The sequence below is a fragment of the Salvelinus alpinus genome, chromosome 5 (assembly GCF_045679555.1).
Source record: "Salvelinus alpinus chromosome 5, SLU_Salpinus.1, whole genome shotgun sequence".
NCBI lineage: Eukaryota > Metazoa > Chordata > Actinopteri > Salmoniformes > Salmonidae > Salvelinus > Salvelinus alpinus.
In genome coordinates this window covers 92490153-92514071 of record NC_092090.1, presented here as the reverse complement: position 1 = coordinate 92514071, position 23919 = coordinate 92490153, and the positions used below count along the sequence as shown (strand labels likewise).

The 23919-nt window shown below is 41.5% G+C and overlaps 1 protein-coding gene and 1 non-coding gene across 3 annotated transcripts in view; both read right to left on the bottom strand.

The window, feature by feature from the left end:
- Window positions 1-23919, bottom strand: part of LOC139577243 (glutamate receptor ionotropic, delta-2) — a 662466-nt gene that overhangs the window by 605643 nt on the left and 32904 nt on the right. The gene's annotated exons all lie outside the window — the stretch shown is intronic.
- Window positions 3264-3316, bottom strand: LOC139577380 (U7 small nuclear RNA). The gene has a single exon (XR_011675271.1). It is a non-coding gene; the product is annotated as a U7 small nuclear RNA (small nuclear RNA).

The window sequence follows — 23919 nt, the reverse complement described above, 5'->3', positions numbered from 1 at the left end:
TTTACAAGCTTCAGGTCTATCACTGGAACTACAGTCCTGTTTCAGGGCACTGTGTTGTAGCATTTACAAGCTTCAGGTCTATCACAGCAACTACAGTCCTGTTTCAGGGCACTGTGCTGCAGCATTTACAAGCTTCAGGTCTATCACTGGAACTACAGTCCTGTTTCAGGGCACTGTGTTGTAGCATTTACAAGCTTCAGGACTATCACAGCAACTACAGTCCTGTTTCAGGGCACTGTGCTGTAGCATTTACAAGCTTCAGGTCTATCACAGCAACTCCAGTGCTGAATGCATTACATTATTCATTCAAATAATTGCGCAGGAATGAGCTGTATTTGTCTGAATGTGACGTGAATCAACAAAAGATTCTGGGAACATCTCTTGTGTATACATATGACATTCGGATGAACATTTGTGCAAATGTATACATGTTTTTCTTTTGAAGATGGAAATGTAATCCTTGAATGATTAAAATCCTGCGGCGAGTATTCCATTTTAAAGACGTTAATGGGGTGAATCTATTGTATGAGCCTGCATAAGTACTCCACTCTCAAGTGGTGACATTTGAAGACAATGGGTGCTACTACCGTACTGGTTGCTCAGCTGTCACAGGCCCGCACCGGGCCTCACAAAAAGACTGGTGTTTGCTCAAACACAATTACACAAGAAAAGCTGCATTAGGAATCCTCTAATGGACCATCTGCTTAAAGCGATTACCTTTCCTGGGGAAATCACCTTACATGAAGTGAAGTCAGTTGATTTCCCTGCGGGGAGCGTCAAACAAATCCCAGCAGACCTTCCCAGACGAGATCAATCAAAACGATGACATTCCATTGCATATTTCAACAGTTTGAGTGTTTGCACTGTAGATACCGTATTGATCATGCATTGACTTCATCTACCTTAGTCTAGCTTCACCAAAAGCAGCAAAGGAGGACTTGTGAGTGTATTTGACTCCAAAACTGTGATCAGACAAGCTATAATGAGCGTTTTGTGCTTAGTGATACTGTCAAATCCTCATCATGTCCATGCTCTTCTGAACCCCTCTGGTGTACTGAGGACACTGTGTTTTATTTGGACCATCACATCTGACGGGGTATCTAAGAACACGGTGCTAAGATGTCTGAAGATACTACAGAAATGCTAGTCGAATCATAGCTTTCATACAGGGCTAGTTCTGTCGTGAAACACCCCTGCCACGTGCCTGTTAAGACAGTACAGGCACACATAGCTAATCGTTTGAGAGCTGTTCTCGCTTTGTCTTATCTACTTGCAAAGGAGAATATTCGAATGAATACAACTAGTGTTTCTCAAAGAATCACACTATTGACAGGCATGTTTGTGGAGAACATACAGATCATGTATTCATGCCGGCCATAGTACCTTCCCTTTACAGCTAGACGTGCTCCTTCACTATACATTAGCTAAGCTCTTAGTAATGTGAGTGGAGCAAGACACATTTGGTATGGAAGGCAGGGGAGAGATAACAGAGAATTCTGTGAATTCCGAGTTCTGTGTTCTTGAGAAACTGTCAGCTTCACCACTGGTGGAGAAGGGACCTTCCAGATTCTCTCCAACACTGACGGCACATATGGAGTACCTTGAAACATTGTTTGCATTGTTTGAGTGTTTGCAATCCATCTTTCTCAAGCCATCTGTCATGTCAATGAGAAATACGTTTACAGTATGATTCTCTATGAAATACGTTTACAGTATGATTCTCTATGAAATAAGTTTACACTTCTATTTTTACAGTATGATTCTCTATGAAATATGTTTACAGTATGATTCTCTATGAAATAAGTTTACACTTCTATTTTTACAGTATGATTCTCTATGAAATAAGTTTACAGTATGATTCTCTATTAAATAAGTTTACAGTATGATTCTCTAATAAATAGGTGTATAGTATGATTCTCTATTAAATAAGTTTACAATATGATTATCTATGAAATAAGTTTACAATATGATTCTCTATGAAATAAGTTTACAGTATGATTATCTATGAAATATGTTTACAGTATGATTCTCTATGAAATAAGTTTAAAGTATGATTCTCTATTAAATAGGTGTATAGTATGATTCTCTATTAAATAATTTTACAATATGATTATCTATGAAATAAGTTTACAATATGATTCTCTATGAAAAGTTTATAGTATGATTCTCTATTAAATAGGTGTATAGTATGATTCTCTATTAAATAAGTTTACAATATGATTATCTATGAAATAAGTTTACAATATGATTCTCTATGAAATAAGTTTATAGTATGATTCTCTATCAAATAAGTTAACAGTATGATTCTTTTTGAAATATGTTTACAGTATGATTCTCTATTAAATACGTTTATAGTATGATTCTCTATGAAATATGTTTACAATATGATTATGTATGAAATATGTTTACAATATGATTATTTATGAAATACGTTTACAATATGATTCTTTATGAAATAAGTTTATAGTATGAATCTCTTTGAAATACGATTACAGTGTGATTCTCTATGAAATACAATTACAGTATGATTCTCTATGAAATACAATTACAGTATGATTCTCTATGAAATACAATTACAGTATGATTCTCTATGAAAGGGTTTTGTTCAAGACCGGTATTCAACTAGTCAACACATTTTTAAGTCCTTGATAAGTTCTGCACCACCTGTGGATTCCAAAGCCCAAGACCGAAAAACACTGCCTTCAAACATAAAGCAATTCCCCTGTGGTATTATCTCAACTATGTTATCACCAGAAGAAGTTTGGATTATTCTAAATGATAAATAATAAAACCATGGCCAGCAAATGTTTTATTTATTAAACCTTAAACCTTTATTTAACCAGGAAAAGCCCTTTGAGACCCAGAGTCTCTTTTTCAAGGGAGACCTGGCCAAGAAGGCAGCAACAATCAATACATGACATCATTAAAACATACAACAATACAACACAACATGACATGATCCAGCCTAAAAAAAGCATTTACACTCAGAGTCTCCCATCAACATATAACCTTCATAAACAAAGCAATCTCCTGTATGTAACTACTGCACTAAATTGCATAAGGTAAACATAGATACTAATGTATACTATAGGGTACATACCCACATGAAATAATACTATAGTATACTATGGTATAAATACTGTAGTTTTCACTGTAGTGTTTTTGGTGACTTTACTGTAGTATTCACTGTAGTGTTTTTGCTGACTTTACTGTAGTATTCACTGTAGTGTTTTTGCTGACTAAAGTATCTTTGACATAGAAGTGGAGGCTTTCTCCTTGAGAAAACCTACTAGAGAAATGCTAAAAGAGTACATTTTCCATAACCTATAGATAGATTCTATAGTTTTTTTTCTATAACCTGTAGGTAGGTAGGACTGGGGTCTAAACGGATAGTTTAGAGCTTCTCCTCTTTTCTATAACCTGTAGAGACGAGACAACGAACGTTGGGACTGGTACAGACATCTTAGAGCTTCATGCCCTCTTCTATTCCTCTTGTCCATGTACCAGTTTGGTGGAGGTCAGGATTGGCAAGGCACAGGGGGAGGGGAGGGGATGGTGGAGTTCTCCTTCCTTTTTTAAAAAGTTTTTTTACTTGATTTGATTAAAACAAACTTTAATGGTTTTAAAGTGCAGTAAAATCGGTGTTTATGTTGTTAAAATATCTGCTTCTATTGCAGTGCCTATCAGCCGGAGTAAGAGTGGATAAAATCACAATAAAATGCACCAGATATCCTCTCTAAAATGGGTTTAAAAGTGGTTTAAAAGTGATAGATGTGCTAAGAAGCACAGAGAGGGTGGTGCTGGATACAAATCTGGATGGTTAGCTTGTTCCTCCCGAATCATGGGTTTCAGAGATGGATTGTCCAACGACTTGAGGGTAAACCTGCGCCCCAGAACAGCCATCCTCTCCTTTACTGTTCTCAGTCCTGAAAGGTCATGTATGTAGTGTGTGTTTGTGTACGTGGGGAGTCTGTACGCCATCTTGATGCAAAGGTTTTGAATGGTCCGAAGTTGTCTGACATCAGAACTCCCCACGTTCCACCAGGCTGGTGAAGCATACTTGGATGTAGCTCTGGTACACTCTGACGGCTGTTCCAGGCGTGGCTCCTCCTTCTATTCTGCAAAGTAGCTTTAGGTTGTTCAGTCGTATCCTTCCCGCTTTCTCCAGGTACTCTATGTGGGGACACCAGAACATGTTCTCTTGAAATGTGACCCCAAGGAACTTAGCCGTTGTAGCCGTCTGGAGTGCCTGTCCATACAGTTTAAGGTGCACTTGCTTAGTTCTTTTGGGGTTTCTGGAGAGGAGGACGCACTGGGTCTTCAGCGGGGTTGAGCTTGACCCGCCACAGATTGGCCGAGTTCTCGATCACTGTTATGCTCCTCTGTAGTTTTTTTCCAGCGGTGGGTACAATTTTGGGAGGAGGCATAATAACAGATATGGTCTGCAAACTGGGCCACTTGTCCCTCTCTTGGGTAATAAATATCACAGACATACATTAAAAACAGTAGTGGACTAAGGGCGGAGCCTTGGGGTACTCCCGCCTCTGGAGAGAACCTGAATAATGTGGTTCTCCCAACCTTACTGCTATCTCCCGCTGATTTAAAAAGCTATTTAAAAGACTGACCATCTGAGTGGCGAGTTGTATCCGATAGCCTATAGATGAACCCATTTTCAATGTCGAAGAAGACAGTCAACGTCACTTCTTTTTTGTTGAACCCTCTTTGTACATGTTCAGCCAGACTCAGGATATTTTTGGTAGTTGATTACGCCAGGACGGGGAACACAATATATGGTCTACTTGGCATGTAGGTTTCTCACTTGTGGGTGGCACAAATTGGTATAAAGGGGAAGGGAATGGGCAGGATATAAGAAAATGAAAAACTGTAGTATTTACTATAGTTTACTATAGTACAAGTCTCTCACTGTTGCCGCTTGTTATATACCACCTTCTGCCCCCAGCTGTGCCCTGGACACCATATGTAAATTGATTGCTCCCCATCTATCTTCAGAGCTCGTGCTGTTGACATGCTTAACACCCCGGCCATCCTACAATCTAAGCTTGATGCCATCAATCTCACACAAATTATCAATGAACCTACCAGGTACAACCCCAAATCCGTAAACACAGGCACCCTCATAGATATCATCCTAACCAACCTGCCCTCCAAATACACCTCTGCTGTCTTCAACCAGGATCTCAGCGATCACTGCCTCATTGCTTGTATCTGTAATGCGTCTGCCCTCATCACTGTCAAACGCTCCCTAAAACACTTCAGCGAGCAGGCCTTTCTAATCGACCTGGCCCGGGTATCCTGGAAGGATATTGATCTCATTCCGTCAGTAGAAGATGCCTGTTATTCTATAAAAGTGCTTCCCTCACAATCTTAAATAAGCATGCCCTATTCAACAAATTTAGAACCAGGAACAGATATAGCCCGTGGTTCACTCCAGACCTGACTGCACTTGACCAGCACAAAAACATCCTGTGGCGTACGGCAATAGCATCGAATAGCCCCCGTGATCTGCAACTTTTCAGGGAAGTTAGGAACCGATATACACAGGCAGTTAGGAAAGCAAAGGCTAGCCTTTTCAAACAGAAATTTGCATCCTGCAGCAAAAACTCCCAAAATTTCTGCTACACTGTAAAGTCCATTGAGAATAACAGCACCTCCTCCCAGCTGCCCACTGCACTGAGGCTAGGAAACACTGTCACCAACGATAAATCCAACAATAATTGAGAATTTCAATAAGCATTTTTCTACGGCTGGCTATGCTTTCCACCTGGCCAACCCCACCCTAGTCAACAGCCCTGCACCCCCCACAGCAACTTGCCCAAGCCTCCCCCATTTCTCCTTCACCTAAATCCAGATAGCTGATGTTCTGAAAGAGCTGCAAAATCTGGACCCCTACAAATCAGCAGGGCTAGACAATCTGGACCCTCTCGTTCTAAAATTATCAGCCGAAATTGTTGGAATCCCTATTACTAGCCTGTTCAATCTCTCTTTCGTATCGTCTGACATCCCCAAAGATTGGAAAGCTGCCACAGTCATCCCCTTCTTGAAAGGGGGAGACACTCTAGACCCAAACTGCTACAGACCTATATCTATCCTCCCCTGCCTTTCTAAGGTCTTCGAAAGCCAAGTTAACAAACAGATCACCGACCATTTCGAATCCCACCGTACCTTCTCTGCTATGCAATCTGGTTTCCGAGCTGGTCATGGGTGCACCTCAGCCATGCTCAAGGTCCTAAACGATATCATAACCGCCATCAATAAGAGACAATACTGTGCAGCTGTATTCATCGACCTGGCCAATACTTTCGAAACTGTCAATCACCACATTCTTATCGGCAGACTCAACAGCCTTGGTTTCTCAAATGACTGAGTTCAGTGTGTCAAATCGGAGGGCCTGTTGTCCGGACCTCTGGCAGTCTCTATGGGGGTGCCACAGGGTTCAATTCTCGGGCCGACTCTTTTCTCTGTATACATCAATGATGTCGTTCTTGCTGCTGGTGATTCTCTGATCCACCTCTACGCAGACGACACCATTCTGTACACTTCTGGCCCTTCTTTGGACACTGTGTTAACTAACCTCCAGACGAGCTTCAATACCATACAACTCTCCTTCCGTGGCCTCCAACTGCTCTTAAATGCAAGTAAAACTAAATGCATGCTCTTCAACCTCTCGCTGCCCGCACCTGCCCGCCCGTCCAGCATCACTACTCTGGACGGTTCTGACTTAGAATATGTGGACAACTACAAATACCTAGGTGTCTAGTTAGACTGTAAGCTCTCCTTCCAGACTCACATTAAACATCTCCAATCCAAAATTAAATCTAGAATCGGCTTCCTATTTCACAACAAAGCATCCTTCACTCATGCTGCCAAACATACCCTCGTAAAACTGACTATCCTGGCGATCCTTGACTTTGGCGATGTACTTTACAAAATAGTCTCCAACACTCTACTCAGCAAATTGGATGCAGTCTATCACAGTGCCATCCGTTTTGTCAACAAAGCCCAATATACTAACCACCACTGCGGCCTGTATGCTCTCGTTGGCTGGCACTTGCTTCATATTCGTCGCCAAACCCACTGACTCCAGGTCATCTATAAGTCTTTGCTAGGTAAAGCCCCACCTTATCTCAGCTCACTGGTCACCATAGCAACACCCACCCGTAGTACGCGCTCCAGCAGATATATTTCACTGGTCATCCCCAAAGCCAATTCCTTATTTGGCCGCCTTTCCTTCCAGTTCTCTGCTGCCAATGACTGGAACACGCTGCCAAAATCACTGAAGCTGGAGGCTCATATCTCCCTCACTAACTTTAAGCATCAGCTGTCAAAGCAGCTTACAGATCATTGAACCTGTACATAGCCCATCTGTAAATAGCCCACCCAACTACCTCATCCCCATATTGTTTTTTTTCTTCTCCTTTGCACCCCAGTATCTCCACTTGCACATTCCTCTTCTGCACATCTATCACTCCAGTGTTTAATTGCTAAATTGTAATAATTTCGCCACTATGGCCTATATATTGCCTTACCTCCCTCATCCTACCTCATTTTCACACACTGTATATAGACTTTTTCTATTGTATTATTGACTGTATGTTTGTTTATTCCATGTGTAACTCTGTGTTGTTGTTTCTGTTGCACTGCTTTGCTTTATCTTGGCCAGGTCGCAGTTGTAAATGAGAACTTGTTCTCAACTAGCCTACCTAGCTAAATAAAGGTGAAATACATTTTTTAAATAAAAAAAAATATTTTAAAAATCTGGTACATGCACAACATATTTCTTACTCATTTGCACACACTGTACATATACTTTTTTTCCTATTGTGATATTGACTGTATGTTTGTTTATTCCATGTGTAACTCTGTGTTGTTGTTTGTGTCGCACTGCTTTGCTTTATCTTGGCCAGGTCGCAGTTGTAAATGAGAACTTGTTCTCAACTGGCCTATCTGGTTAAATAAAGGTGAAAAAAAAAAAAAATTTAATAGGACATTACTGTAGTATTTAATGCAGTGTTTTTTTGTGGATAATACCGTAGTAATTACTATAGTATTCTACAGCATACTTCTATAGGAAGTATTACACATGTTAAAGGGATACTATAGTGTGTTGTATAGTATTCTATAGTATACTACAGTTTACTACAGAGTTCTATAGTAAGTACTAGAGTATTCTATAGTAAACTGTAGTATTTTTTCATGTGGTATTGTCGTTCAATTGAGTATTCCAATGTTTTTTCCTTCTCGTAGCATGTTTTACCTTGCAACCCCCAGGTCACGACACAATAAACAGTGCCTTCCGAAAGTATTCACACCCCTTGACTTTTTCAACATTTTGTTGTGTTACAGCCTGAATAAAAAATTGATTAAATTGAGATTGTTGGTCACTGGCCTAAACACAATACCCCATAAGGTCAAAGAATAAGTATGTTTTTCAACATTTTCACAAATTAATTAAAAATGAAAAGCTGAAATGTCTTGAGTCAATAAGTATTCAACCCCTTTTTTATGCCAAGCCTAAATAAGTTCAGGAGTAAAAATGTGCTTAACAAGTCACATAACAAGTTGCATGGACTCTGTGTGCAGTAATAGTGTTTAACATGATTTGTTTATGACTACCTCATCTCTGTACCCCACACAGTAAAATTATCTGTAAGGTCCCTCAGTCGAGCAGTGAATTTCAGATTCAAACACAAAGACCAGGGAGGTTTTCCAATGCCTCGCAAAGAAGGGAATCTATTGGTAGATGGGTAAAAGAAAAAAAGAAAAAAAACATTTAATAGCCTACTACCATGTGCGCATTGCTGCGCTTATAATGTGAAGAAATAGCTAAATAGTTTAGCAACATTATAAGCTAAACGTTCTGATCTGTTGCATCAGCCACATTGTGTAAAAAGTGTTTTTTATGCTAGTGGTTGTATTAATTTGGGATCTATCGCATCCCACACCTGTACCAGACTATGTTTGGAATATTTATTTATCGCACAGAATAGAATAGGTTAACCTTTGTACTATGGGAGCTAGAAGATTGATGGCTGAAGAAAAGTAAATGTGGACAGTTCTTCCAATATCTTCAATATGCACCTCGGAATTGGATAAGGACACGCGCAGTTCAGTCCTGGATGTGTCTGTCTTCACTGTAGCCTGTGAGAAAGACCCGATCACGTGATTGAGCACGTAGCACTCAGGGAGAAGGGCACAATGGTCACTGGCCGCAAAAGGCATGCATTTTTTTATTACTGCCACACAAATGGGATGGCGCCGTGAAATTCTAGGCATTATCAAGTGTTTGTCAAATTGTGAATGAGTGACTGATGTAGTGTGTACAGCCTACGCAAAAAAAAACAAAGCAGAGCTCATACCTTTCAAGTGACTTATTTCAAATCATCATTAGGGTCGCATCATGCAGCCTTAAAAATCTAAACATATAGCCCAACGTTTGTAGAACAACTAAAGTTACATGAATAACTCCTATTACCTAATTCCTATTTCTTTGTTAACTCCTCAACACAGAATAGCCGCATGTGCACACTCCCTCAAATCGTTTGGAGAAAATATCATTTCTATTTTATTCAGCTTTGTTCAATTGTCTTCTTCATACAATAAAATAATAGTGTCTGCTAAATGAACTAGTGTGGCCCACAGCCATTTGGCATAGCCAGATGAGGACCTAAAATAAGACAACTCAGAGTATGCTATTCTGTTCTTCTAGAATAGACTATATTTTCTTCATATCATGCTTCTGTAGACATGTCTAAAGAAATAATGGATTTATTGTGATGGTGTAGGCTATATTACATGGATTTATTAGACTTTTAAAAAATGTAGATGTTCCAAAGGTCTTCATCAGTGGCTTGTAGGCTATGTGTGGAAAATAGGAGATGCTAAATGTGTTTATGTTAATTAACGGTTAATGTGAGACTGACAATTATTTGCTTGACAATCACTGGATGACAAAAGTTAGTGACCGCCACAGCCCTATAGGGGAATTAAAATTTAACAAACACGTCACACAAAAATTAGCTGCCTGCTCCACACTGACTCAGCACCGGGATTAAAATGATAGTTTTATTATTTATTTAACTAGGCAAGTCAGTTAAGAACAAATTCTTATTTACAATGACGGCCTACCCCAACCAAACCTGAACGACGCTGGGCCAATTATGCGCCGCCCTATGGGACTCCCAATCACAGCCAGATGTGATACAGCCTGGATTTGAACCAGGGACTGTAGTGACGCCTCTTACACTGAGATGCAGTGCCTTAGACCGCTGCGTCACTCGTGAGCCCAGTATCAAGTCAAGTCAAATAGCAGTTGCCTAGTCAATGCTATCTACTACAGCCATTTTTAGCTATCTCTGCAATGTGTTTTGAAAAGGTCCAGCTGTTCCTTGCAGCTGTGTCTATGCACTCTTCACAGAGACGAAGGGGCGAAGTGAAAGGTTTCCCTCTTGCCAAAATCTGTCCAAAATAAGCCCAATGCGTTTCAATAGGCTTATTTTGGACCTAAACTTGACACCTGCCGTCCCGCCTTTGGGACAACAACTCCCATTGTTAGGGCGGAGACAAGCATCTCGTCATTATATACAGATCTCTGCACTCCAAAAAGCCAGCCAGTCATACAAACAACCTTCCCTCCCGCTCCCAGGCATTAATTCGCATGGTCCTAAAGTCAGAATGATTGGAATTATTTTATTAGCCTATTTTAAATTGTTGGTGTTGAGCTAGGGTATGGTGACTGCCATTCTCTGCCATACCCAACTGACGCCTCTGCTGAGTACCACTCTCCATATTTTCAAGCATAGTGGTAGCTGCATCATGTTATGGGTATGCTTGTCATCGTTAAGAACTGGGAAGTTTTTCAGGATAAAAAAAAGAAACAGAATGGAGCTGAGCACAGGCAATATTCCTAGAGGAAACCTGGTTCAGTCTGCTTTACACCAGACACTGGGAGATGAATTCACCTTTCAGCAGGACAATAACCTAAAACACAAAGCTAAATCTACACTGGAGTTGCTTACCAAGAAGACAGTGAATGTTCCTGGGTGGCCAAGTTACAACGTTGACTTAAATCTACTTGAAAATCTATGGCAAGGAATGAAAATGGTTGTCTAGCAATGTTCAACAACCAATTTGACAGAGCTTGGAGAATTTTGAAAAGAATAATGGGCAAATGTTGCACAATCCAGGTGTGGAAAGCTCTTAGAAACTTGCCCAAAAAGACTCACAGCTCTAATCGCTGCCAAAGGTGTTTCTACAAAGTATTGACTCAGGGGTGTGAATACTTATGTAAATAAGATATGTCTCTATCTAATTTCCCCTAAATTTGCTACATTTTCTAAAAATGTGTTTTCACTTTGTCATTATGGGTTATTGTGTGTACATAGGTGAGAGATGAAAATCAATTTAATCCATTTTGAATTCAGGCTGTAACAAAAAAAAGTGTGCAATAAGTCAAGGGGTAGGAATACCATATGAAGGCGCTGAACATATTCTGCCTCTACTTTAATCGCTCTGATTTACATAGGATCTAGACTCAACAGTTCTTCAAACATGCACGAACACACAGAGACACACACACAGACATACGCTCACCCACACATCTGGTTTAGTTAAGTAGGATACTGGCAAATGGAAAATGTATTACGCGTACCTATGTATAACACCAACTCAGTGGCCTTGTTGGGAGTTCGATCCCCGGCCGAGTCATACCAAAGACTGTAAAAATGGGACCAATGCATCTCTGCCTGGCACTCAGCATTAAGGAGATAGATTGGGGATAAGGCTCTGCGATAGACTAGTATCCTGTCCAGGGGGTATACTTGTACATCAAGCTGCCTCACACTACAGAAACAGGAGATAGACAAGTGTCCTGTCCAGGGGGTGTACTTCTACATCAAGCTGCCTCACGTTACAGAAACAGGAGATAGACTAGTGTCCTGTCCAGGGGGTATACTTCTACATCAAACTGATTGACCCTATAAAAACAGGAGACAGACTAGTGTCCAAGCCAGGGGGTGTACTTGTACATCAAGCTGATTGACACTATAGAAACAGGAGATAGACTAGTATCCAGGCCAGGGGGTGTACTTGTATATCAAGCTGCTTGACACTATAGAAACAGGAGATAGACTTGTGTCCAGGCCAGGGGGTGTACTTGTAGTATCCAGGCCAGGGAGTGTACTTCATCATCAAGCTGCTTGACCCTATAGAAACAGGAGATAGACTAGTGTCCAGGCCAGGGGGTGTACTTGTATATCAAGCTGCTTGACACTATAGAAACAGGAGATAGACTAGTGTCCAAGCCAGGGGGTGTACTTGTACATCAAGCTGATTGACACTATAGAAACAGGAGATAGACTTGTGTCCAGGCCAGGGGGTGTACTTGTACATCAAGCTGCTTGACCCTATAGAAACAGGAGATAGACTAGTGTCCAGGCCAGGGGGTGTACTTGTAGTATCCAGGCCAGGGAGTGTACTTCATCATCAAGCTGCTTGACCCTATAGAAACAGGAGATAGGAGCTGGAGACTATGCGCCTCTCTGGCTCACACACACCAAGGCTACTTTACTTACGTGTGATGTGCTGGTTACAATAAATCTGTGTGCAGGTTCAAGGCTGCGTACAGGAAATTCAAGCTTTTTCTCTCTGGATGATAGAGAGGAAATAGGCCAGAGGAGAGGATGCAGCATGATGGAAAACCAGTAGGAATAGAAAAAGTATCCAATAATATCTCCAGCACAAGCCTGGAAACACTTTGTCATGGCCCATAGAGCTATTCTCGCCCATCAAATACCACAGTTTCCCCCCTGCAGTTGAATCCCGAAGATGGGGGAATAAACTCAAACGAGGAAAAGCCTGTTACTCAGGAGGGTGAATTCTCCAGCGGGGGAGACTGATGTTAGTGGCTCAATGGAGATCCCTCATACTTATTTAGGGAGACATGGAGGAGGAGCTGTGACTGTTCTGTGTGTAGCCTCTGATCTATAAATGATCCACACGGTCATGTGATCCGATACCGAAACACTCAGTGCACACTAGGGAAGGCCGACCCAAACTTTTTTTGGGGGGGATCCTCTAGCGCTGTAACCCACACGTTAAAACTTAATGATTTAAAGAAGCCAATTCATTTTATCCTATTGCACCATGGAGACTGTGACCCAGTTAGGAAATTTAAATAGGGATTCGATTTGAAGGGGCATATTAATTGGAACAGATGCCTTCTCAATTATTAACATCTCTCACAGCGTGCTAGCATGAGCTAAATTTACCCCTCCATGTCTGTCCTTCAGCTGAATGCTTCAGCAGTGGTCTTAATCAGAGGCCAATAAAAAAACACTCTCTGATGAGAGGCCTCTTTGAAGATAGTCTCTGAATAAACACACAGTCAATGGACATTCACGTGAGCCCCATGAAATCAGTCACCAGTCACTACTTCCTGGTGTAATGAACAGACATTCAGACACGATTACCCAGGGGGCTACAGACAAGTCGTGCTGACCCAATGGACAGAGTGTGCAAAGCTGTCATCAAGGAAAAAGGTGGCTACTTTGAAGAATCTCAAATCTCAAATATATTTTGATTTGTTTAACACTTTTTTGGTTACTACATTTCATAGTTTTGATGTCTTCACTATTATTCTGCAATGTAGAAAATAGTAAAAATTAAGAAAAACCCTAGAATGAGTAGGTGTGTCCAAACTGTAAGTTAATCAAATTTCACCTTGCTGAGGTTTTCTCTACTTTTTATAGAACACGCCAAAAAAGGGGGTTGAGAGACAAGATTTTATGGTCATTATTCCAATATTTTAAAGATTATTTTGAGGAGATAACAAATGTTTTTTTTAGGGTTAAAATATCCATCCACTATGCAGATTCCCCCTTTCATACTAATGAATGAAAGGTGACTTGTACAAGCAGGTCCAAGTGTTCGTAATTTATTGGTAATTTAACGCCAATTTATTTATTCTACCATCATTGTGGGCAACTGTTAGCCTACCTGGGTTTTTAAAGCAATTGCTTATCTCAGAGAGCTGCAAGCATTAACAGATTGTTCAGGAAAATATATTCACAACATAAACCACAAGCTGCCATCGGAGACCAACGCTGCTATTTACAGTCTGTAGATCCACAACCAGATCAGACTTAATTCAAGCTATTTTGCATGATTATGCTTATCTGACCTCCCTCTTCTTGCTACCCCAGCTTTGTTGCTTTACAGCACCTTTGATCTTCCCTGCAAAGGCAAAAAGCCTTTCAAATGCACAGCATTTTGCTATAGACCAAAGTGGGAGTGTTATTTTTTTATCAATGAGAAATGCATTGGTCTCGGTCTTGCTCCTCTGCATTTGTTACATCACATTTCCGTTTTTTTTGGTTTCTTTGAAAATTCCCTATGAGCAATAGCATATATTTTATAATAATAATTTTTTATTATTTGGAAAGTATATGGGAATATTTCTGTGCAATGTAGTGGAAGCTCCTCAGAGGAGGAAGGGGAGGACCATCCGCCTCAGTGAATTTCATATGAATAAAAATAGTGAAACATAAAAAAATCCTCCAACCTATCAGAGCTATTGTAGCATGAACTGCCACATTGTCCACCCAACAAATGAATTTCTTTAAAAAATTAAGGAGAAGCAAGAGAGAGAGAAAGGGAGAGAGAGAGCTAGCTGAGTACTTTCACGTACTTAGCTAGCAAATACAGCTAGCTAGTTTAGCCTACTCAAGCACCAGGCTCAAACAGATAGGGATGCTATGTTACCTAGCTGGCTATGGCTATCCAGCCCTGTAACTCTTCCAAGTAAAGGTAAGCTTTTGGTTATATTAATTTATTGCCACCGGGACCCTCCGGTGTAACTGCTAAACTTCTTGCTAACTGTACACTGTACTGCATGATTGTAGGGGGTTTACTAACGTGTTATTTCTAGTAGCTATGTTGACTTGAAGTTAGCTAATATAGTGACAACGATGTAAGCTGTGTGTAGCAGATATGATATGAAGGTTTGGCTTGGAAAGTATTTTTTGCCTGGTCACAGACAGCTGATGTGTTGTTTACTGAAATCCACAAGGGGAAGGGAAAAGGTGAGAGGAGGAGAGTGCATAGATGCGAGAAGGAATTCTACGACAATAAAAGGGATCATGCTGTTGTATGTGTGATCAGGGGTGTATTCATTCAGCCAATTCTGTTGAAAAAAAATCTTAAACGGAAGCAAACGGAACAAAACAGGGATAAACATGAATTTGCCCAATATAAACTCTTATTTGCAGCTGTTGGACGAATGATTACAACATAGATCAGCTAGTTCCAGGCAAGATTGTGCAAGGCAGTATTAAATATTTAACTGTCTGTCACTTTGATTACTCAAATTTCTTTCGACCTGTAAACTGCCATTCATAAGCTAGGTTGTAGCAACCTCATGATGGGTGTAGGAAAATATCCTGTAGTAGCCTAAACCTATCAATGTTACATTGAACTGGGTGAATGGAATATGAATGACAGTCATCCAATATGCTGTAATAGAAATAAGGCAATACTCATATAAACAATGATCGTCCTCCCTCATCTTAAACGGCAACGACCGCCACTGGTGCAATGTCATATTTGAGACAATTTGATGGAAGAATGTAAGGAATAGAAAATGGCCTCCAAGCTCATGGACATAAAGCAGTCATCAGAGATCATTGTATGTAATGACGCCACACCAGTTTCAGTAAATAGAATTCTGTGCCTTATGATTTCATATTGGTTTTCCATTTTGATTTGATGTTCTAGGTTGAAATGGGGAACCTGGCTGAAATGTGGGTCACTCCGTCTAAGTACTGTATGCGGCAAGAGAGCTCTGCACAGTCCATGGAGCACCAAGCTGTTCAAAGCACAAGGTGGCCGAAATCTAGGCCAGTCACTCCTCTGGCTGTTTCTGTCCATCGCCCCACTACCACCTAATGGTTTCTACCCCTCAAGACCTTGATCCTTGACCCTCCACCACTGTCCTTTTCCTCCCTCCTTCCCCCCTCCCTGCTTGGTATGATTGATGACCATGATCGCTTGGGTTCTCTTGGACGGATTATTATCTCTCTGCAGTGGGGCGGACGGCACGGAGTGTCGCCTGTATATCAGCAATCCACTCCTGGCAGCAGTGTAAATTTCCTTTATGTTGTCATAACTTACGGGAAAGCGACAGCGCTATTGGCCGCACCAGTTGTCTGTGAGTTACGGCCGCAGATCAAACTCCATGACTTCTCTGCCCGAAGTGAAATAGCAACAGTAATGACATGTTAAAGCAAAGTAGGCCACCTAGTGCTGTAACAAAATGGTATTACTTATTGTCTCCAGTGAGCAGTTGTCCTTGGGACCAGCGTTTTATCACCTGCCCTTCGCTTTCTATGGTATTAAAACACACATGGCAGAGCTGCATCAAGGCGACACTCAGAAGCCCACGTTAATGGAGGCTTCATGGGGCATAGCATGCTAAACTGTCATGTTTAATAACGGTACGTGTAAACAGAAAGTGTATTTGTCAGATCTCTAGGATAGCACCAAGGCTTTCCCTTGGTCTGAGCACTCCTTAGCAAATTCTCAAGGTTGTGAGTAATGCTGAGTAACAAAGGAAGCAGCCTTTCAGTTGAAGTGAACGTTGAGTAAAGCACTGATTCATCCTAATGCTTTATTCAAGATGCCGGGGCTCAATGGCACGCTGTTGCAATACCCACCCCTCCATCCTTCCTTCCTTCGCTTCCTCCATCTTCCACTCCCACCCCTCCATCCTTCCTTCGCTTCCTCCATCCTTCCTTCGCTCCCTCCATCTTCCACTCCCGCCCCTCCATCCTTCCTTCGCTCCCTCCATCTTCCACTCCCGCCCCTCCATCCTTCCTTCGCTCCCTCCATCTTCCACTCCCACACCTCCATTCCTTCCTTTCTTTATGTCCTCCCTCCATCTTCCACTCCCACACCTCCATCCTTCCTTCGCTCCCTCCATCTTCCACTCCCGCCCCTCCATCCTTCCTTCGCTCCCTCCATCTTCCACTCCCGCCCCTCCATCCTTCCTTCGCTCCCTCCATCTTCCACTCCCACACCTCCATTCCTTCCTTTCTTTATGTCCTCCCTCCATCTTCCACTCCCGCCCCTCCATACTTCCTTCGCTCCCTCCATCTTCCACTCCCGCCCCTCCATCCTTCCTTCGCTCCCTCCATCTTCCACTCCCACACCTCCATTCCTTCCTTTCTTTATGTCCTCCCTCCATCTTCCACTCCCGCCCCTCCATACTTCCTTCGCTCCCTCCATCTTCCACTCCCGCCCCTCCATACTTCCTTCGCTCCCTCCATCTTCCACTCCCGCCCCTCCATACTTCCTTCGCTCCCTCCATCTTCCACTCCCACACCTCCATTCCTTCCTTTCTTTATGTCCTCCCTCCATCTTCCACTCCCACCCCTCCATCCTTCCTTCGCTCCCTCCATCTTCCACTCCCGCCCCTCCATCCTTCCTTCGCTCCCTCCATCTTCCACTCCCGCCCCTCCATCCTTCCTTCGCTCCCTCCATCTTCCACTCCCACACCTCCATTCCTTCCTTTCTTTATGTCCTCCCTCCATCTTCCACTCCTACACCTCCATCCTTCCTTCGCTCCCTCCATCTTCCACTCCCGCCCCTCCATCCTTCCTTCGCTCCCTCCATCTTCCACTCCCGCCCCTCCATCCTTCCTTCGCTCCCTCCATCTTCCACTCCCACACCTCCATTCCTTCCTTTCTTTATGTCCTCCCTCCATCTTCCACTCCCGCCCCTCCATACTTCCTTCGCTCCCTCCATCTTCCACTCCCGCCCCTCCATCCTTCCTTCGCTCCCTCCATCTTCCACTCCCACACCTCCATTCCTTCCTTTCTTTATGTCCTCCCTCCATCTTCCACTCCCGCCCCTCCATACTTCCACTCCCGCCCCTCCATCCTTCCTTCGCTCCCTCCATCTTCCACTCCCGCCCCTCCATCCTTCCTTCGCTCCCTCCATCTTCCACTCCCACACCTCCATTCCTTCCTTTCTTTATGTCCTCCCTCCATCTTCCACTCCCGCCCCTCCATACTTCCACTCCCGCCCCTCCATCCTTCCTTCGCTCCCTCCATCTTCCACTCCCACACCTCCATTCCTTCCTTTCTTTATGTCCTCCCTCCATCTTCCACTCCCATTCCTCCATCAGAAATGAGTGTTATTCTCATTGCCAGTCTGACTCCCACAGTGTGAGTGAAGGTCAGTGTGCAACAGACACAACAGCCCCCCCCACGGTCCCCATCCGCCCCTCCAGGACCACAACTTATCTTATCTTTATGTTGCTTAACTGTCTGAGTTATTCAGGGACCAAAACAATAAGAACATTTAAAATAACACCAAACATACTGGAGAAATGCTCAAAAGGACGAAGCTACAGTATATGTGCTTTAGTTGAGTAATGAATAGTAATGAGAGAGATTCATCCATTCTAGTAGTGAATAGTAATGAGAGATTCATCCATTCTAGTAGTGAGTAGTAATGAGAGTGATTCATCCATTCTAGTAGTGAATAGTAATGAGATTCATCCATTCTAGTAGTGAATAGTAATGAGAGAGATTCACCCATTCTAGTAGTGAATAGTAATGAGATTCATCCATTCTAGTAGTGAGTAGTAATGAGAGAGATTCATCCATTCTAGTAGTGAATAGTAATGAGAGAGATTCATCCATTCTAGTAGTGAATAGTAATGAGAGAGATTCATCCATTCTAGTAGTGAATAGTAATGAGAGAGATTCATCCATTCTAGTAGTGAATAGTAATGAGAGATTCATCCATTCTAGTAGTGAATAGTAATGAGAGAGATTCATCCATTCTAGTAGTGAATAGCAATGAGAGATTCATCCATTCTAGTAGCGAGTAGTAATGAGAGAAATTCATCCATTCTAGTAGTGAGTAGTATTGAGAGAGATTCATCCATTCTAGTAGTGAATAGTAATACGAGAGATTCATCCATTCTAGTAGTGAATAGTAATGAGATTCATCCATTCTAGTAGTGAATAGTAACGAGAGATTCATCCATTCTAGTAGTGAGAAGTAATGAGAGAGATTCATCCATTCTAGTAGTGAGTAGTAATGAGAGAGATTCATCCATTCTAGTAGTGAATAGTAATGAGAGAAATTCATCCATTCTAGTAGTGAATAGCAATGAGAGATTCATCCATTCTAGTAGTGAATAGCAATGAGAGATTCATCCATTCTAGTAGTGAGAAGTAATGAGAGAGATTCATCCATTCTAGTAGTGAATAGTAATGAGAGAGATTCATCCATTATAGTAGTGAATAGTAATGAGAGAGATTCATCCATTCTAGTAGTGAATAGTAATGAGAGAGATTCTTCCATTCTAGTAGTGAGTAGTAATGAGAGAGATTCATCCATTCTAGTAGTGAATAGTAATGAGAGAGATTCATCCATTCTAGTAGTGAATAGTAATGAGATTCATCCATTCTAGTAGTGAATAGTAATGAGAGAGATTCATCCATTCTAGTAGTGAATAGCAATGAGAGATTCATCCATTTTAGTAGTGAGAAGTAATGAGAGAGATTCATCCATTCTAGTAGTGAGTAGTAATGAGAGAGATTCATCCATTCTAGTAGTGAATAGTAATGAGAGAAATTCATCCATTCTAGTAGTGAATAGCAATGAGAGATTCATCCATTCTAGTAGTGAATAGCAATGAGAGATTCATCCATTCTAGTAGTGAATAGTAATGAGAGAGATTCATCCATTCTAGTAGTGAGTAGTAATGAGAGAGATTCATCCATTCTAGTAGTGAATAGTAATGAGAGAAATTCATCCATTCTAGTAGTGAATAGTAATGAGAGAGATTCATCCATTCTAGTAGTGAATAGCAATGTGAGATTCATCCTATCTATTAGTGAATAGTAATGAGAGAGATTCATCCATTCTAGTAGTGAGTAGTAATGAGAGAGATTCATCCATTCTAGTAGTGAATAGTAATGAGAGAAATTCATCCATTCTAGTAGTGAATAGTAATGAGAGAGATTCATCCATTCTAGTAGTGAATAGTAATGAGGGAGATTCATCCATTCTAGTAGTGAGTAGTAATGAGAGAGATTCATCCATTCTAGTAGTGAATAGTAATGAGAGAGATTCATCCATTCTAGTAGTGAATAGTAATGAGATTCATTCATTCTAGTAGTGAATAGTAACGAGAGATTCATCCTTTCTAGTAGTGAATAGCAATGAGAGATTCATCCATTCTAGTAGTGAGAAGTAATGAGAGAGATTCATCCATTCTAGTAGGGAGTAGTAATGAGAGAGATTCATCCATTTTAGTAGTGAGAAGTAATGAGAGAGATTCATCCATTCTAGTAGTGAGTAGTAATGAGAGAGATTCATCCATTCTAGTAGTGAATAGTAATGAGAGAAATTCATCCATTCTAGTAGTGAATAGCAATGAGAGATTCATCCATTCTAGTAGTGAATAGCAATGAGAGATTCATCCATTCTAGTAGTGAATAGTAATGAGAGAGATTCATCCATTCTAGTAGTGAGTAGTAATGAGAGAGATTCATCCATTCTAGTAGTGAATAGTAATGAGAGAAATTCATCCATTCTACTAGTGAATAGTAATGAGAGAGATTCATCCATTCTAGTAGTGAATAGCAATGCGAGATTCATCCTATCTATTAGTGAATAGTAATGAGAGAGATTCATCCATTCTAGTAGTGAGTAGTAATGAGAGAGATTCATCCATTCTAGTAGTGAATAGTAATGAGAGAAATTCATCCATTCTAGTAGTGAATAGTAATGAGAGAGATTCATCCATTCTAGTAGTGAATAGTAATGAGGGAGATTCATCCATTCTAGTAGTGAGTAGTAATGAGAGAGATTCATCCATTCTAGTAGTGAATAGTAATGAGAGAGATTCATCCATTCTAGTAGTGAATAGTAATGAGATTCATCCATTCTAGTAGTGAATAGTAACGAGAGATTCATCCTTTCTAGTAGTGAATAGTAATGAGAGATTCATCCATTCTAGTAGTGAGAAGTAATGAGAGAGATTCATCCATTCTAGTAGGGAGTAGTAATGAGAGAGATTCATCCATTCTAGTAGTGAGTAGTAATGAGAGAGATTCATCCATTCTAGTAGTGAATAGTAATGAAAGAAATTCATCCATTCTAGTAGTGAATAGTAATGAGAGAGATTCATCCATTCTAGTAGTGAATAGCAATGCGAGATTCATCCATTCTAGTAGTGAATAGTAATGAGAGAGATTCATCCATTCTAGTAGTGAATAGTAATGAGAGAGATTCATCCATTCTAGTAGTGAATAGCAATAAGAGAGATTCATCCATTCTAGTAGTGTCACACCCTGACCGTAGAGATCTTTTTATGTCTCTATTTTGGTTTGGTCAGGGTGTGATTTGGGTGGGCATTCTATGTTCATTTTCTATGTTTTGTATTTCTTTGTGTTTGGCCGGGTGTGGTTCTCAATCAGAGGCAGCTGTCTATCGTTGTCTCTGATTGAGAACCATACTTAGGTAGCTTTTTCCCACATGGTTTTTGTGGGTAGTTGTTTTCTGTTTTGTTGTTTGTTGTTACGTGTTTCGTGTTGTTACATTTTGTTATTTTGTGTGTTCAGTTTTTTAAATAAATTATCATGAATACTTCCCACGCTGCGCTTTGGTCCACACCTTCTTCATACGGCGGCCGTTACAAGTAGTGAGTAGTAATGAGAGATTCATCCATTCTTGAAGGTTTAATTATAATAATAGAGGCTTTTACAATATTTAAACAATTCCTGTGTAACAGACCACGAGCTCCCAAAATATGTGACTCATTGATCATGTATCTAAGCTATAAATATTTATTTGCAAGCTAATAGTATATTTTTTGAGCAAACTCCTTTAAGGTGAAAAAGGATGATACATTTAAAAAAGTTTTCAATGTTGGGGCCAAGTACAGAAGGTCTAGCAGGGCCCTGCGGGGAGAAGGACAAGGAAAAGAAGGAGAAGGAGAAGGAAAAGAAGGAGAATGAAAATAAGGAGAAGGAGAAGGAAAAGAAGGAGAATGAAAATAAGGAGAAGGAGAAGGAAAAGAAGGAGAAGAAGAATGAGTAGAAGAATGAGGAGAAGAAGAATGAGAAGGAGAAGAAGGAGGAGGATGAGTAGGAGGAGAAGGAGAAGGAGAAAAAGAAGAAGGATGAGAAGAAAGATGAAAAGAAGGATGAGAAGGAGAAGAAGGAGAAGGATGCAAAGGAGAAGAAGAATGATGAGATCGATGAGAAGGATGAGAAGGAGAAAAAGAAGAAGGATGAGAAGGATGAAAAGAAGAACGATGAGAAAGAGAAGAAGAACGATGAGAAGGAGAAGAAGGAAAAGGAAAACGATGAGAAGGAGAAAAAGGAGAAGGATGCAAAGGAGAAGAAAAAGAACGATAAGGAGAAGGAAAAGGAGAATGATGAGAAAGAGAAGAAGAAAAAGGAAAAGGCGAAGGAAAATAAATGAGCTGACAAGGTAAAAATCTGTCGTTCTGCCCCTGAAAAAGGCAGTTAACCCACTGTTCCTAGGCCATCATTGAAAATAAGAATTTGTTCTCAACTGACTTGCCTAGTTAAATAAAGGTCAAATGAAATCTTAAAAAGGAGAAGAAGGAAAAGGAGAAGGAGTCTATCTTTGTCTCTTACTACAGGAAATGGTGTGATTTTTTGTTCTTGACCTTTTTCTCCCAAATTTCATGGTATCCAATTGGTAGTTACAGTCTTGCCCCATCGCTGCAACTCCCGTACGGACTCGGGAGAGGTGAAGGTCGAGAGCCGTGCGTCCTCTGAAGCACAACCCAGCCAAGCTGCACTGCTTCTTGACACAACGCCCACTTAACCCGGAAGCCAACCGCACCAATGTGTCGGAGGAAACATCATACACCTGGCGACCATGTCAGCGTGCATTGCGACCGGCCCGCCACAGGAGTCGCTAGTGCGTGAAGGGACAAGAACATCCCTGCCGGTCAAACCCTCTCCTAATCTGGACGACCGGTCTCCCGGTCGTGGCAGGCTGTGACAGATCCTGGACTCAAACCAGGATATCTGGTGGCACAGCTAGCACTGCGATGCCTTAGACAACTGTGGCACTCGGGAGGCCCCAGCTGCTTTGTTTTCTTGACGTTGAGGGAGAAGTTATTTTCCTGGCACCACTTTGCCAGGGCTCTAACCTCCTCACTGTATGCTGTCTCGTCATTATTGGTAATCAGGCCTACCACTGTTGTGTCGTCAGCAAACTTGATGATTGAGTTGGAGTCGTGCGTGGCCACAAAGTGATGGGTAAACAGGGAGTACAAGATGGGGCTGAGCACACAACCCTGGGGGTCCCTGTGTTGAGGATCAGCGTGGCGGAGGTGTTGTTGCCTAACCTCACCACCTGGGGTCGGCACATCAGGAAGTCTAGGACCCAGTTGCACAGGAAAGGGTTCAGACCCAGGGCCCTGACCTTTGTGACAAGCTTGGAGGGCACTATGTTGTTGAAGGCAGAGCTGTAATCGATGAATGAGGAGTGAGCGAGAAAAGGTTTTCTACTTATTAAGCCCCTTACGGTAGATGTTCGCGGTTATGCAGAAATCTAGTCACCATAATAAAAAAAATCTGCATGAAAATCTGTCAGTTTAAGCTAGAGATATCGGGTTTGTTTTGCATTGGGTGTGTTACATACGCCTCTTGGAGGAGGCTACATCTCAACTCCCCGTGGAGTGAAAAAAGTATGTGATCGTAGGTGCGGGGAAGGACGACAGAGGCAGAGAAAAATACAGTTTACAGGGAATGTATTATTCCTAACACACGGTAATGTGGGGAAAAGGGGCTGGACAGAACACAGCAAAGAAAGTAAAAGTTAAGGAATCCCCTCTCCTACCTT